This window comes from Mauremys reevesii, linkage group 14, assembly GCF_016161935.1.
Source record: "Mauremys reevesii isolate NIE-2019 linkage group 14, ASM1616193v1, whole genome shotgun sequence".
Classification (NCBI taxonomy): Eukaryota; Metazoa; Chordata; order Testudines; family Geoemydidae; genus Mauremys; species Mauremys reevesii.
Window position 1 is genome coordinate 43,108,809 of NC_052636.1, and position 13,572 is coordinate 43,122,380.

The 13,572-nt window shown below is 55.5% G+C and overlaps 3 non-coding genes across 3 annotated transcripts; 1 reads left to right on the forward strand and 2 right to left on the reverse strand.

Moving 5' to 3' along the window:
• Window positions 1-1,043: 1,043 nt before the first annotated feature.
• On the reverse strand, window positions 1,044-1,116 carry TRNAV-AAC. The gene has a single exon. It is a non-coding gene; the product is annotated as a tRNA-Val (tRNA).
• Window positions 1,117-12,406: 11,290 nt separating this feature from the next.
• Window positions 12,407-12,488, forward strand: TRNAS-GCU. The gene has a single exon. It is a non-coding gene; the product is annotated as a tRNA-Ser (tRNA).
• A 796-nt stretch (window positions 12,489-13,284) lies between these two features.
• On the reverse strand, window positions 13,285-13,357 carry TRNAV-AAC. Its single transcript has one exon. It is a non-coding gene; the product is annotated as a tRNA-Val (tRNA).
• Window positions 13,358-13,572: the final 215 nt, after the last annotated feature.

Sequence of the window (13,572 nt, forward strand, 5' to 3'; positions counted from 1 at the left end):
GCCGGCCGACAGGGATTTTAGGGTGCAGCAGCGCAGGGAGCAGGAAGGGCGAACCACAGCGGCTGCCTCCCCCACATGCAGGAAAATGGCTTGACCTGCTGGCCCCACGGACTAAGGCACCAGGCCTCCAGCTTGCCCATTCCACCCAATGGGTTGATCTTGAGGCCAGAATTATTCGCAGTCGGGATTTCCCCCAACAGTGCCCCACAGGGGTCCAGGGTCAGCTCCAGCACAGGCCACACAGGAAGGCTTAATGCTCGAGCTGCAGTGCATGCTGGGCAGGCTCTAGGCCGGGCTCCCCATGGCAGGAGAGAAGAAGAAGACTGGGCCCCTGGAGGGGCAGGCTGGGGCTTCCTGGATCCCATTTGCTCACAGTCAGCGCCCTGCCCCCACTCCCATGTCATCAATGGCGCCCCCAGGTCAGCCAGAATGGAGCAGCGGTTTTCACTGCACCAAGTCCACTTATGGCTTACAGGCAACTCCCAAACCCACCACAGCCCACCCTGTCGGCCAGAAAGGAGCCCACTCAGCCTCGCCATTGCTGCTTTTCCTTCCCCCCAGAACCCCGCTTCTCCTGGGCTGCAAGGAGCCATCCCTGGGAAGCCAAGAGGCAGGCACAGGATTCTGCCTCCCAGCAGCCAACCGCACCTCCTCAGGCTTTGCAGAACGAATGGTGATGCTCTACTAACCCCATTTAGCCGCACTGAGGTGCTTAGCTTCTGACCTGCCTTTCTCAGCTCGACTTTCCTCTTTTGCCCCATTCCTGCCTCACTTCCTCCTTTGGCAAGTCACGCAGAGGAGGCCAGCAGGAAGAGCCGGCCTCCACCGGCCAACCTCCAACAGCAGAGGAGGCCAAGCCACAAGCCTCCAAAAGGTGACACGCCGCACTCCTCTAGGTTCTCCAGCCTGACACCAAGGTGCTTTCTCCACTGCTGTCAGCACCCTCTGTCATGCAGGGGTTGGAGTTATCCCAGGGACAGGCCAATAGGAGAAGGAGGAGGCCTTCCTGAACAGCAAGGGGATCTGGCAAAAGGAAGCCAGCATGTTTCTGCCTGGTTTTGAACCAGGGACCTTTTGCATGTTAGGCAAATGTGATAACCACTACACTACAGAAACTCCATCTGCTTGGCTGTTGCTCACCCTGGCACAGACCGATGGACAAACCTGGAGAAAGTGGTGACAGCCCTTCAATAGGTCAGCTGGCAGAGCAGAGGACTGGAGCCGGCGCTCAGGAAGTCGTCCTTACGTCGCCCTTGTGACTCCAGCTTGAGGGAGAGCTTCTTTTTCTTCCCCTTGCTGACAAAGAGCAAGAGAAGAATGAAAGGTCAGGGGGGCCAACTCGGTGCAGAAGCCCATGCTGTCTTTTCCTGCTGCATAGCCTGAAATGAGGGACTCGTGGCAGTTAAAGGCACTGCTGCACTTTCATTGGATCTCTGTAATGCTGTTTGTCACGGAGTGTGGGGGACCCAGGCCCCTCACCCCCGTGCTCCCCTACGATTCACCAGGACTCTCAGCCAGCCCGTAAAGCAGAAGGTTTATTTAGACGACAGGAACACAGTCCAACACAGGTCTTGCAGGCACAGATAACCAGATCCCCCCGGGTAGCTCCATCTTGGGGGGCCTCACAGCCCCCCCCCGGGGATCAGAGCTCGGTCTCCCTGTTCCCCTCTCTTCTCCAAGCCCACGTTCAACTCCCCGTCCTTTCCGGCCCCTCCTCTCTCCTCCGCCTCCTTCCTTTGTCTCCCCTGGCCAGAGGTGTCTCCTCCCCTCCCCCAGGCCAAGCTCAGCTCACTGTGTGAATTCCTGACACTCACCTAAACCTCTGGCTCTCCCCTCCCCCGCACAGACAGTCTGTGCTTCCTACTTCTTCACACCTCTCCCCCCTCCGAGACTGAACTGAGCGGGGTCACTCCAGCCAGTGACCCGGGGAGGTTCGGACCCACCTGCAACCTTATGCCGCCCGCGCCCCTTCCCCACCCCAATACCCCTGGGGTGCACCCTGGGCTGGGGCCTTCTCCCCGCGTTCCCGTCTGCGGGCTGTGATTCGGGTTCTCTCGGTTCAGAGCCCCCCTTCTGACCCTGGCCCCCCTCCGGACAGGCTCCCCAGGGCGGGGCGGGGGCCTTACAGCCATCTCCCCCCTGTCCCGGGCCTTCCTCCCCCTCTGGCAGGGGGCACAGGAGCGGCAGTGCTGCCGGACATGGGCAAAGACCCCAGGCCAGTAATAGTTCTGCAGCAGCCGCTGCTGGGTACGCCAGGCTCCCTGGTGCCCTGAGGGGGGAATGTCATGGGCCTGGCACAGCAGCTGGCGGCGATACTCCTGGGGTACCACCAGCTGCCTCCTGATCCCCCCTGACTCCATCTTCCCTGGGGGAGCCCATTCTCGGTACAGGAGCCCCTTCTCCCACAGGAACCTTTTCCGGCCACCTCGTCCCATGGTCTGTCCCCCCCCGAGGTTGGCCAGGTCCCTTATCCTCCGCAAGGAGGGGTCTTCCCGCACCGCGGCCTGGTACTCAGCCGCTGGGGCAGGGGCGGGGATCTGTTCTCTCTCCCCGGCTGGGTCTGGGACCACAGCCTCTCTGGGCCCTGTCCCTGGGCGTTCCCTCCCCACCGGGTCAGGGTTCGGTGTCTCGGCCAGAGTACCTTCCCCGGTGTCGGGGTGCAGAGCCCTGTGTCGACTCTGACTACGGTTCACGGCCAGGGTACCCTGGGTGTTACTTGGCCAGTCCTCGAGGTCCCCCCCCATTAACACCTCCGTGGGCAAATATGGGTGCACTCCCACGTCCTTGAGGCCCTCCTTGTCCCCCCATTTTAGGTGTACCCTCGCGACAGGCACCCTGAATGGGGTCCCGATCACACCCCTCAGGTTTAGGTAGGTGTTGGGCACCATCCGATCTGAGCCCACCACCTGCGGCCGGGCCAGCGTCACCTCTGCGCCCGTATCCCAGTACCCAGTGACCTCCTTCCCGTCTACCTCCAGGGGAACAAGGCACTCGCCCCGGAGGGGTAGTCCTGTGCCCACCCTGTAAACCCCAAACTCAGGGCTGGGAGCATCCAGCCCCTCGGAGGGGTCGACCCGGGGGGCCCCCCTCCCTCCTTTGCAGAAGTACGCGGCCCACCCCCCTTTCGTGCGACCGCCGCCCCTCATCCGGCTGGGTCTCTACCAAGTTGACCCGGTGTGGGGTTGGTCTGCTCAGTTTGTCCCGGAGCTTGGGGCACTGGCCCCGTACGTGGCCCGGTTGGCCACATTGATAGCAGCCCATGTCTCGTGGGTCCCCTCGAGGGGGACGGCTGGACCTGACGCCAGATGCTTCCCTTTGGTGGGGGCCCTCCCTCGGCTCCTTCTGGGAGGTCCCATGGTGACTCTCTCTCTGCGTTGAGGCAGATCTGCTCCTTCGAGACTCCTCCCTGCCATCCCCTGCCCGACTGTCCATGTATTGGTCGGCCAGCCGGCCTGCATGCTGCGGGTTCTCCGGCTTCCGGTCCATCAGCCACTGCTTCAGGTCAGACGGGCACTGCATACAGGTGCTCCAGTACGACTAGGTCAAGCAGGTCCTCTCTGGTTTGGGCCCCAGCCGTCCACTTGCGGGCGTACCCTGCGCCCGGTTGACCAGTTGCAGGTATGTGACCTCCCGGGTCTTACGTTGACCCCGAACCTCTTCCGGTACATCTCCGGGTCAGCCCAAACTCGCGGAGCAGGGCCTCGTTGAACAGGTTGTAGTCCCGCGCCTCCTCCCCTCTCATTCGGCTGTACACCTCCACGGCGGTGGAGTCCAGTAAGGGGGTGAGGCGCCGGATCCCGTCTGCGGGGTCAACCTGGTGCAGCGCGCAGGCGTTCTCAAAGGCCGTCAGGAAGGTGTCTATGTCCTCCCCCTCCTTACGCGGGGCCAGGAAGTTCGTATCGAAGCTCTTTGTAGGCTTGGGCCCCCCCTCACTCACCGCAGCCGGGGCCTCCCTGTTGTTCAGTTGGGCCATGGCCAGCTCATGTCTGCGCTGCTCCTCCTTCTCTCTCGCCTCGAATTCACGCTGCTGTTGCTTCTCCTTCTCTCTCGCCTCGTATTCACGCTGGCTTTGTCTTTCCTCATATGCCCTCAGCTCCTTACGCTCCTCCATCTCCATCTCCATCCGTTTGATCTCTCTCTCCAACTCCAGCCGCCTGAGTTCCACGGAGGCCGAGCGTCGCCGGGACGATCCCCTGCTGGCCGGGGGGGTCACGGTGCCCTCCGTAGCTGGGCTCCTCCTCCCCCTAGGCCTAGGGGTGGGGGGTCTCGAGGAGCTCTCACCCGCCGACTGGCCACTCCCAGCGGGTACAGACACTGGGGCCTGCGCTGCATCTGCCAGGCTGCTTCCCTCAGAGACAGGGACCGGTTCATTCCTGCGATCTCTCTCCTCCAGCCGGGCAATCAGCTGGGCCTTGGTGAGCTTCCCATGGCGCAGCCCCCCCTGCTTGCACAGCTCCACCAGCTCACACTTGCGCTTCTGGGAATACATCTTCCTGCTGGCCGCTCGCAGGCCGGGGTGCTCGCCGCTCCCCACGGGTTCCAGGGGGACCCCTAGTGTGCCAGTCCTTGAGGTCACCCCCTCTCTGCCAGGGTCGAGCTGCAGACTCCTCCGCCCCTGGGATCGCTCGCTGTGATCCCCCGGGGGACCCTGTTACTGCAAAGTCCTTCTCTCTGGCCACACTCTCCCAGGGGTTAATCGCCCCTTCGTTTTACTGCTCCCCAGTCACTTACTGCAGGAAGCGCCGTCCACGGGGTGCCGCCGATCCCACCGCTGCCACCAGTTGTCACGGAGTGTGGGAGACCCAGGCCCCTCACCCCCGTGCTCCCCTACGATTCACCAGGACTCTCAGCCAGCCAGCAAAGCAGAAGGTTTATTTAGACGACAGGAACACAGTCCCACACAGGTCTTGCAAGCACAGATAACCCGATCCCCCCGGGTAGCTCCATCTTGGGGGGCCTCACAGCCCCCCCCCCGGGGATCAGAGCTCGGTCTCCCTGTTCCCCTCTCTTCTCCAAGCCCACGTTCAACTCCCCGTCCTTTCCGGCCCCTCCTCTCTCCTCCGCCTCCTTCCTTTGTCTCCCCTGGCCAGAGGTGTCTCCTCCCCTCCCCCAGGCCAAGCTCAGCTCACTGTGTGAATTCCTGACACTCACCTAAACCTCTGGCTCTCCCCTCCCCCGCACAGACAGTCTGTGCTTCCTACTTCTTCACACTGTTACAGAACAAATGAACATAGAATCTCAGTGTGACATTCTATACCTTTCGGGGAGCGGCTGTAACCCCCATAATCATCGTGATCTTACATATAGAGCATGACTTGTAAGGTATCAGGGAAAGGATATGATCGGCTGAAAGTCACTTCTCTACCCATAGATGTAGACCACTCATCCCACCCGTGCACAAAGGGGGATAGACGAGCCTGTTAGTCTAGCACGCTCCCAGCTGAGCTACTTCAGCAGCTGCTCAGTTTCTTTTTGGCCTCCTGCTTTTCTGTCTGGGATGTTGTTGTCAGCTGTGGCACAGAAAAAGGACGTCATTGCGAGCGGCCCATGCAGACAAGATTCACTTTTGCCTTCCTTGCTCGGCTTTACTCGCTTCCTCACCCTATTCCTGCCTTAGTTCCTGGGTTACCTGAAGGCAACGGGGGGCCAGCAGTACCAGGAGGAAGTTGGGCAGCTAGACCCTGGTGGCAAAAGTCCTGCCGCCACTTGCCACCCCACTCTCTTCTCCCAGCGTCACATATTGGCCACCAGGGACTTGGGGCCCAGCAGCGCAACGGAAGGCAGTGGACAGAGCCACCCTCGCCTTGAAGCTCCGGCTCATTAAACCACATCTTCAGTTGCTGATGGCCAATGAGAGACCGACACCGCTTGCTATTTTAGCACTTGGAAATGCCATTGGTCAGTCATTGGATCTCTGTAATGCTGTTACAGAACAAATGAACATAGAATCTCAGTGTGACATTCTATACCTTTCGGGAGCGGCGGCTGTAACCCCCATAATCATCGTGATCTTACATATAGAGCATGACTTGTAAGGTATCAGGGAAAGGATATGATCAGCTGAAAGTCACTTCTCTACCCATAGATGTAGACCACTCATGCATATGAAGTCATGAGAATTGTGCAGTGTGGTTGTCACTGTGCTGCAAGGTGGGGGAGTCAGCCAAATATTAGCTCCCTAGTGGCAACAGCAAGGAAAGTAACCAACACCCGGACAGGGTGTCAAACAACCCATCGACAGCCATTGTCCAGCAAGGGAGCTACAATGCAATGACTCACCTGCATGAGGACACCCCAGGGGAATTGCTCAGACTTGCTTGGAGAGACGCAGTGATGCTCACCTGACTCTGAAGGGGGGAGGGGGGGCAAAGCCATGAGGGAAGAAAGGACATGATAAAAGGAGACACATTTGCCAGGCTTTATCTCGCTCTGCCACCTACATCTACAGACACCCCCACACCAAGCAACTGAAGCGCTGATGAAAGGGGAGAGCCTGGCTGAAAAGCCACCAGCCAGCCTGTGGTGAGAAGCATCTGAGTTTGTAAGGGTACTGAAAGGGTTAAGATCATCTTAGAATTAAAAGCAACGAGGAGTCCGGTGGCACCTTAAGGACTAACAGATTTATTTGGGCATAAGCGTTCGTGGGTAAAAAGCCCACTTCTTCAGATGCATGGAGTGAAAATTGCAGATAGAGGCATAAATATAGATTGGAACATGAAGTGACGGGAGTTACCGTACAAGGGGAGAACCAGTGTTGAAGGCTAATTCAGTCAGGGTGGATGTGGTCCTCTCCCCATAATTGATGGGGAGGTGTCAATACCAAGAGAGGGAAAATTGCTTTTGTCGTGAGCCAGCTACTCCCAGTCCTTATTCAAGCTCAAATTAATGGTGTTAAGTTTGCAAATCAATTGTAACTCTGCAATTTCTCTTTGAAGTCTGTTTTTGAAGTTTTTTTGAATGGCTACTTTGAATTGTTGGGTGTGAATGTGTAAACGTGCTATTGACTATACAAGTCCCATATGGTCTCGTGATCTGGATTCCTGGCTTTCACCCAGCTGGCCTGGGTTCAATTCCTAGTGTGGGAACAATGCAGAGCTTTTGCTCAGAGGGGAGGCGGGAAATGAAAGGAATGGGAAGGGATCCTGCCAGCAGGGGAGTTGGACAGTGTTGGGAGGGGACCCCAGAAGTGGGGGTGGGGCAGTGGTCTGGGCGGAGATGAGGGAAGGATCCCAGCTCTGTGGGAAGTTGACATTCTGGAGAGCACAGGCCTGGCATGGGGGGGTGGGAAGAGTGAGTGTGTCCCTCTAAACTCACCACCAGCAGACTTGGAAGAATTACGTATTTGTTGGTAAATGTCAATTTCTGTGTAAACACAGACCCCAATGGCAAAATCTTTCCATCAATAATCATCAAACCTAACAGATGGGCAAAGTAAGAAACATGTTGCTTGAGAACTTATCCTATTCTAATCCTCTAGGGTTCCCTTTTGCCTTAGGCACCACCACGTGGGCATTTCATATCCCTCCTCATTTTCACACAGACACACCATTTCCTTTGCACAGATCTATGAACAGCAAAACCTCCTTGTGTCTATTGTCTGAGCCAGGGCATTCGATTCCACTGAAACCTTCTCTCCTGCAATGGCAATGGTCAGACAGAGGGAATGCGTCCACCTTCCCCCTGGCAGTGAGATATTCACTCTCCTCTTCATGCTGCTGTTGTTCCATGAGTCATCAAGGATGGAATAAAAAGCTGAGTTTACTCCACGGTGAGGAAAGAAAGGAGCCACCAACACCCTCAAAAATCTCAATGCCCAGAGAAAACCTGCCTGTGTTATTGGACTCCCAGAGGTGCTGGCGATACAACAGGAAAAGGGACTGTCTGAATTGCCAAGGCAGGGAATGAACAATCTACAGCAACATCATTAACCACAAACACACACTAATCATGCTCCAGCCAGTAGGGAAATGGGCAGGAATTCCTACTGTTCAGCCATGGCCACACGTACAGAGCTGCACAGCAGTGAGTGTGCTGGGGAAGCTGGTCTGAGCAAACAATTTGTAATGACCCTTCAATGAGAACAGAACCAGAGTGTAGAAAGCCCCTGTATTAAGTGGTTGTGGCTGAGGCCTTAGGTAGCTGGGCTAGAAAATCATGGGGGTCTTTCTGTGATGGTTTGATCCTTGCCAGCTAGGCAAGGCTGGTGTGTGGTGTCTCCATGGCTGTATTTCCAGGGTTTGATCACAACAGTGCCATAGGGAGCCAAGCCTAGACATATTCAGAGGTTAAGGCCAGGTCAATGTTTCAAACAGTGAGTCTATGCTGCTGCAGCTCAGTAATGGACATGCTCTATGCCAGGGTTTCTCAAACGTCCTTTCACTGCAACCTCCTTCTACCAAAATAACTTAATACGTAGCCCTGGAAAGAAGCACCAAGCCCCTCCACGTGGCGGGGAGTGCCAAAGACTGAGCCCCAGGGAGAGGAAAAACCACAGCCTAAGGGATTCAGCCCTGGGTTGGGGGGCTCAGACTTTTGGCTTCAGCCCCAGGACCCAACAAGTCTAATGCCAGGCCTGGTGACCCCATTAAAACAGGGTCATGACCCACTTTGCAGTCCTGACCCACAGCTTGAGAACCACTGCTCCATGCTGAGGGGGGAGAGTTTTCCTGTTGGTGTAGTCAATCCACTTCCCCAGGAGGTGGCAGCTCTGTCATGGGGAGAAGCTATATCGGTGGGTGTGCAAGCTGTGGTGTTTACCACCTTTAAGAAGTTTAATCAAACCCCATTTTTAAAACCACCTGTGGTCTGGGAATGGCAAAGGAGCTCGATGAAGCAGGGTCTGTCCTTCAAAGTCCTGGAGATCACGATTCCACACTCCTGTTGTAATGGAGATATAGCTCAGTGGTAGAGTGTCTGATTGCAGATCAAGTGGTCCTTTGTTCAAACCCAGGTGCCCTTGAAAAGAAAAACATTTCCATTCTCTATTATGTTCAGGAGCTCCACCATATGAGGATGCTTGAAATGAATGTGAATACTCAACATTTTGCTGTCCAAATGCATAAAAACCTAGCAAAGCTGTCCATCTGCTGAAATCAGTTCCAATCCTCTAAGTGTTTAGTTTATGTTTTTATCAATTAAACAAAGGTATCATTCCCTGAAGCAGAGCACAAGTTTGAAATACAGGCAGCATAGAGCCAATATTCATGTCAACTACAAAAAATGATACACATCTAGAGATAGCATCATGATAATCAGCCAATCAGAACCTCTCCATAGACCCCTTACACGACCACTTCTCTGAAATATTGGCTGCAAATATAGAACAGTGGTCGCAACGGTGATCTATACAGTTACAGATGATGTCAATAATGTCACAGGAGGTGACACAGCATCAGTGAGACTGATACTGGAATACTGCCTCCAGTTTCGGTGTCCTCATTTGAAAAAGATGTGAAATTGGAGCTCGGGTAGCAAAGACGTTCTGAAGGCTGGAAAAAATGCCTTCTAGTGAGCTATTGAAAGAGCTCAACCTGATTAGCTGATCAAAAGAAGATTGAAAGGTGACTTCATTGAAGTGCCTTAATGGAGAGAAAAGATTGGCTATTTAAGGGTCTTTAATCTAGCAGAGAAAGGCATAAGAAGACCCAGTGGCTGGAAGGTGAAAAGAGACATTCATATTACAACTAAGGCACAAAAATTCAACAGCGAGGATGATTCACCACAGGAACAAACTACCAAGGAAAGTGGTGGATTCTTCATCTCCTGATGTCATTTAATGAGGACTAGATGCCTTTCTGGAATGTGTTTGCCTCAAAAGTAGCTATTGTGTCATACAGGAGGCCTGTGATATTCAGGAGGTCAGATTAGATGCTCTAATGGTCAGAATTTTATTCCACACCTGGGATTTTGTCCCTTAGAATCACTGGGGACATTGGGGTTTGTCCTTTTTGTTTTACCTTTTCCTCCATCCATCCTTCCTTTCTCTTTATCTCTTGCTTCTTTTGTCCTTTCTCCTGTTCCCCTCCCGAGGGAGGGAGGGAGGGAGAGTGTGTGTGTGTGTGTGTGTGTGTGTGTGTGTGTGTGTGTGTGTGTGTGTGTGTGTGTGTGTGTGTGTGTGTGTGTGTGTGTGTGTGTGTGTGTGTGTGTGTGTGTGTGTGTTTTGCGGGGGAGTGCTCTGCAGCTCCCACTGTGGGAGGTCCACACAAAAATGTGGGGCTGAAATAGTGCTCGGGCAGTGATCCCCACCAGTGACCTGGGCCATCCTTTGGGCTCTCTGGTGAGAACCCTCAGCCTCCCGTCCTCAGTCTCTACCCTGATTGGCTGAGCAGGGGGTTATTGACAGGGAGGAGACTCAGGTCCTTGTTCTCTTTTAAGACCAAGGAAATAAGTCAGAACCAGTTCTATGTTTGATGGATTTTGCTGCTTCTCTGCATTAATGGTCTCTGAGCAGTTCATGATTCTCTCTAACATTGCAGTTCTCCTCAAATACTTGCTGAATAATTACTGTCACTGTTGTTGGTCTGGAGCTCATCACAGAGCACTTTATTCAGGTCATTCAATGTCTGAAATTCAAGATCCGATGGTTAGTTTGAAAATCAGGGCTCTTGGGTCCTATTCCCAACTCTGCCACTGACTGGCTGTGTGACCTCAGACAAGTCAATTCTCCTTTCTCAGCCTTAGCTTCTCCCTGTTTCAAGTAGGGATAATAATGATCTGCTCCTACCTACCTCAACACACTCACTCTTCCCCAACACACACACTGTCTCTCCCCACACACACACACAGTCTCCACACTGCAGCTGAAAAGCATCTGGCAATCTAGTAGGATGCCCATGGAACAACGGGAGAGAGAAACCTGCATCACTGAAAGTGCAGCCATGGAGACACCAAACAGCAGCCTTGCCTAGCAGGGGCAGGGGGGCGAGAAGTGACATCATCCGAGCTGCCTGCATCCAGGTCACTTTCCTCAGCCGGGCTGCATCAGGGGAGGGCAGAGAGCAGCAGCTTCTGATGCTCCCCTCACAGCCCAGCCCAGGTGGGGAAAGTGACCAGGACGCAGGGAGCACATAGTGTTGCTCCTCGCTCCCCCCACCCTCTGTGGGGCCACGGAGGAGCACTGGGGCAGGGGAGAGCAGTGAGCACCTTTGCACGGCCACACGGTGCCCTTTGACCCCCTGGAGCCCTGGGCGGCTGCCGGGGGCCCCACCCCTAAGGCCGGCTGGGCTCCCCAGCACGAACAGCAGAGACACAGGGAGACTGGCCACCCACTGAGCAGAGGTAGCCTGGGGGGCTCGTAATGGAGGCTCGGGGGGGCTCAGCCTCCCCAAACCTTGCGTTGCCAAGGGGGCAGTGGGGCCCATGACTAGGGGCCCTGGCCAAATTGGGCCCCCCCTGGGAAAGTCTCCCCCATGTGGGCCCCAGGGCTGGAGGAGCTCCCACTCCCTGCTACGGCCCGGGGGCTGCAGCAGGGGCACAGAGTTTCTCTGGTCTCGGGGCCGGGGTAAAGGAGTGACAGGGTGGGGCCAGTGGGGGAAGGGGTGGAACAGAGGTGACAGTGGATGGGGCCGTGGGTGGAAGGGGGCGGAGCCACACACAGAAGTGGGGGGCAGGGTTCCGGTGCTGGGGCCCCCGCACTTGTTCTCCCTTTCCCTGGGCTTTGGCATCACTAGCCCCTGCTTAGCGAGTAGGGGTCAGTGGTCCCCAAAATGTGGGGCATGACTCCTAGGGGGACACAGAGGAAGATTGATGGGGGCACCTCAGGGCCTGAGCCAGCCCCCATGGAGGGCAGGGAGGGAGCCCCACTCAGCCCCATCTCTTCCCCAACCCACCCTCAGCCTGGGCCCCTGGCTCCCAGCCCGGCCTCAACCCCCTTACCCCTGTCCGCACCCCTCTCCCCAGCAAGCTGCGGCCCCACTCCCAGCCCCGGTTCTCGACCGCGGCTTCCGAGGGGCCACAGCCATGGGTACGAGGGCGCAGTGTGAAATGTTTGGGGCCCACTGGGTTAGGGTGACGTCCTCATTCACTTCTCTGCAGTCCAATTAAAGCGATTCCTCCCCCACCCACCCACTCACCCCTCCGTCAGGACGGCCTAGGTATGTTCTGCTGCCCTTCACTCGTACAGGGAGGAGAATAACATTTCATTCCACTCAATCCTGAAGTGATTTGTTACCCACCATCATCCCAAACTGGTCATTTTGGGGAAGCGGCCCCACCATGCTGCATAGCTAGGCAGAGTAGGGGTGTCTATGCAAACACGGCCTGTTCCTGAAGTCTTCCCCCAGCTCCTCACTAGATGTGAGGGGGGAGCTCATTCAGCCCCTGCTTATGCTTAGTATTGGGAAACTCCTTAGTGTCCCTATCTCTGCCGGACTTTGATTTCTCCTCCTGTCCCTGTTTTAGCAGCTCAGATGAGGTGGCTGAGTGGTTGAGGTGATGAACTGCTAATCCATTGTGCTCTGCACGCATGGGTTCAAATCCCATTCTCATCAGCTGCATTTAGCCTTCACCCTCCTTTATAGACAACCATCTCCCCCCTTGGTACAATGACAGATCCAGCAATGTTGCTTCTGTTACCCAAAATTGGGCCAGCTAGTAAGTGTAGGGAGGACTAATGACCCCCCAGAGTTTGGCAGAAAGCAGCACATTTATTATATTGATAGCTAAGCTCAAAAGAAGAGATGGGGGGGATCACACTCACACTCACACACTCGCGCTCCCAGGACAGGCCTGGCACTGGGGATGTCAGGATTCTGCACAAAGTAAATGTCCCCCAGCTCCGCGATGGATGGTGCGATGAAGGTAAGTCTTCCCGAGGCGCGATGGAATGTAACACAGCGAACCACTGGCCAGGCGGTCGGGGCGAAGGGCATTCACTGGAGGTACAAGCTTGTGAGTGACTCCTGAGCACAGGGCCCCTTCCCCTTTTACGGACCTGCTCCTCATGGCCTGCGACTGGAGATGACTTGGCTGCATCTGGTGGGTCACACTCCACCTCAGCCAGTGTCCATGCAGTGTCCCTGCTCTGGGTGTGTGAGTGCTGCCTAATGAGAGTCCCAGACACCTTGTCTACCTGGGAGCTCTTCTGCTCTTCCAGCTGTTCAACCAGCCCCTTCATCCCACAAGCATTGCAGGAGGGGGAAAGCCACTTCACAGGCATTCAGAGAGGGAGAGGAGACAAAAGCGAGGGGGAGGGGAAGTATAACAGACCTTTTGAGCATAGAAATCACTGCTGCTCCTACAACAGCAGGGACAGGCCACTCGGAGCTGGGAAAAATTAAGCCAGCATGTTTCTGCCTGGTTTTGAACCAGGGACCTTTTGTGTGTTAGGCAAATGTGATAACCACTACACTACAGAAACTCTTTCACAGAACTCTGCCCCTCCCTTCATAAGAACATAAGAATGGCCAGACTGGGTCAGACCAAAGGTCCATCCAACCCCATATCCTATCTGTCAACAGTGGCCAATGCCAGGTGCCCCAGAGGGAGTGACCCTAACAAGTAATGATCAAGTGATCTCTCTCCTGCCATCCATCCACCCTCTGACAAACATAGGCTAGGGACACCATTCCTTAC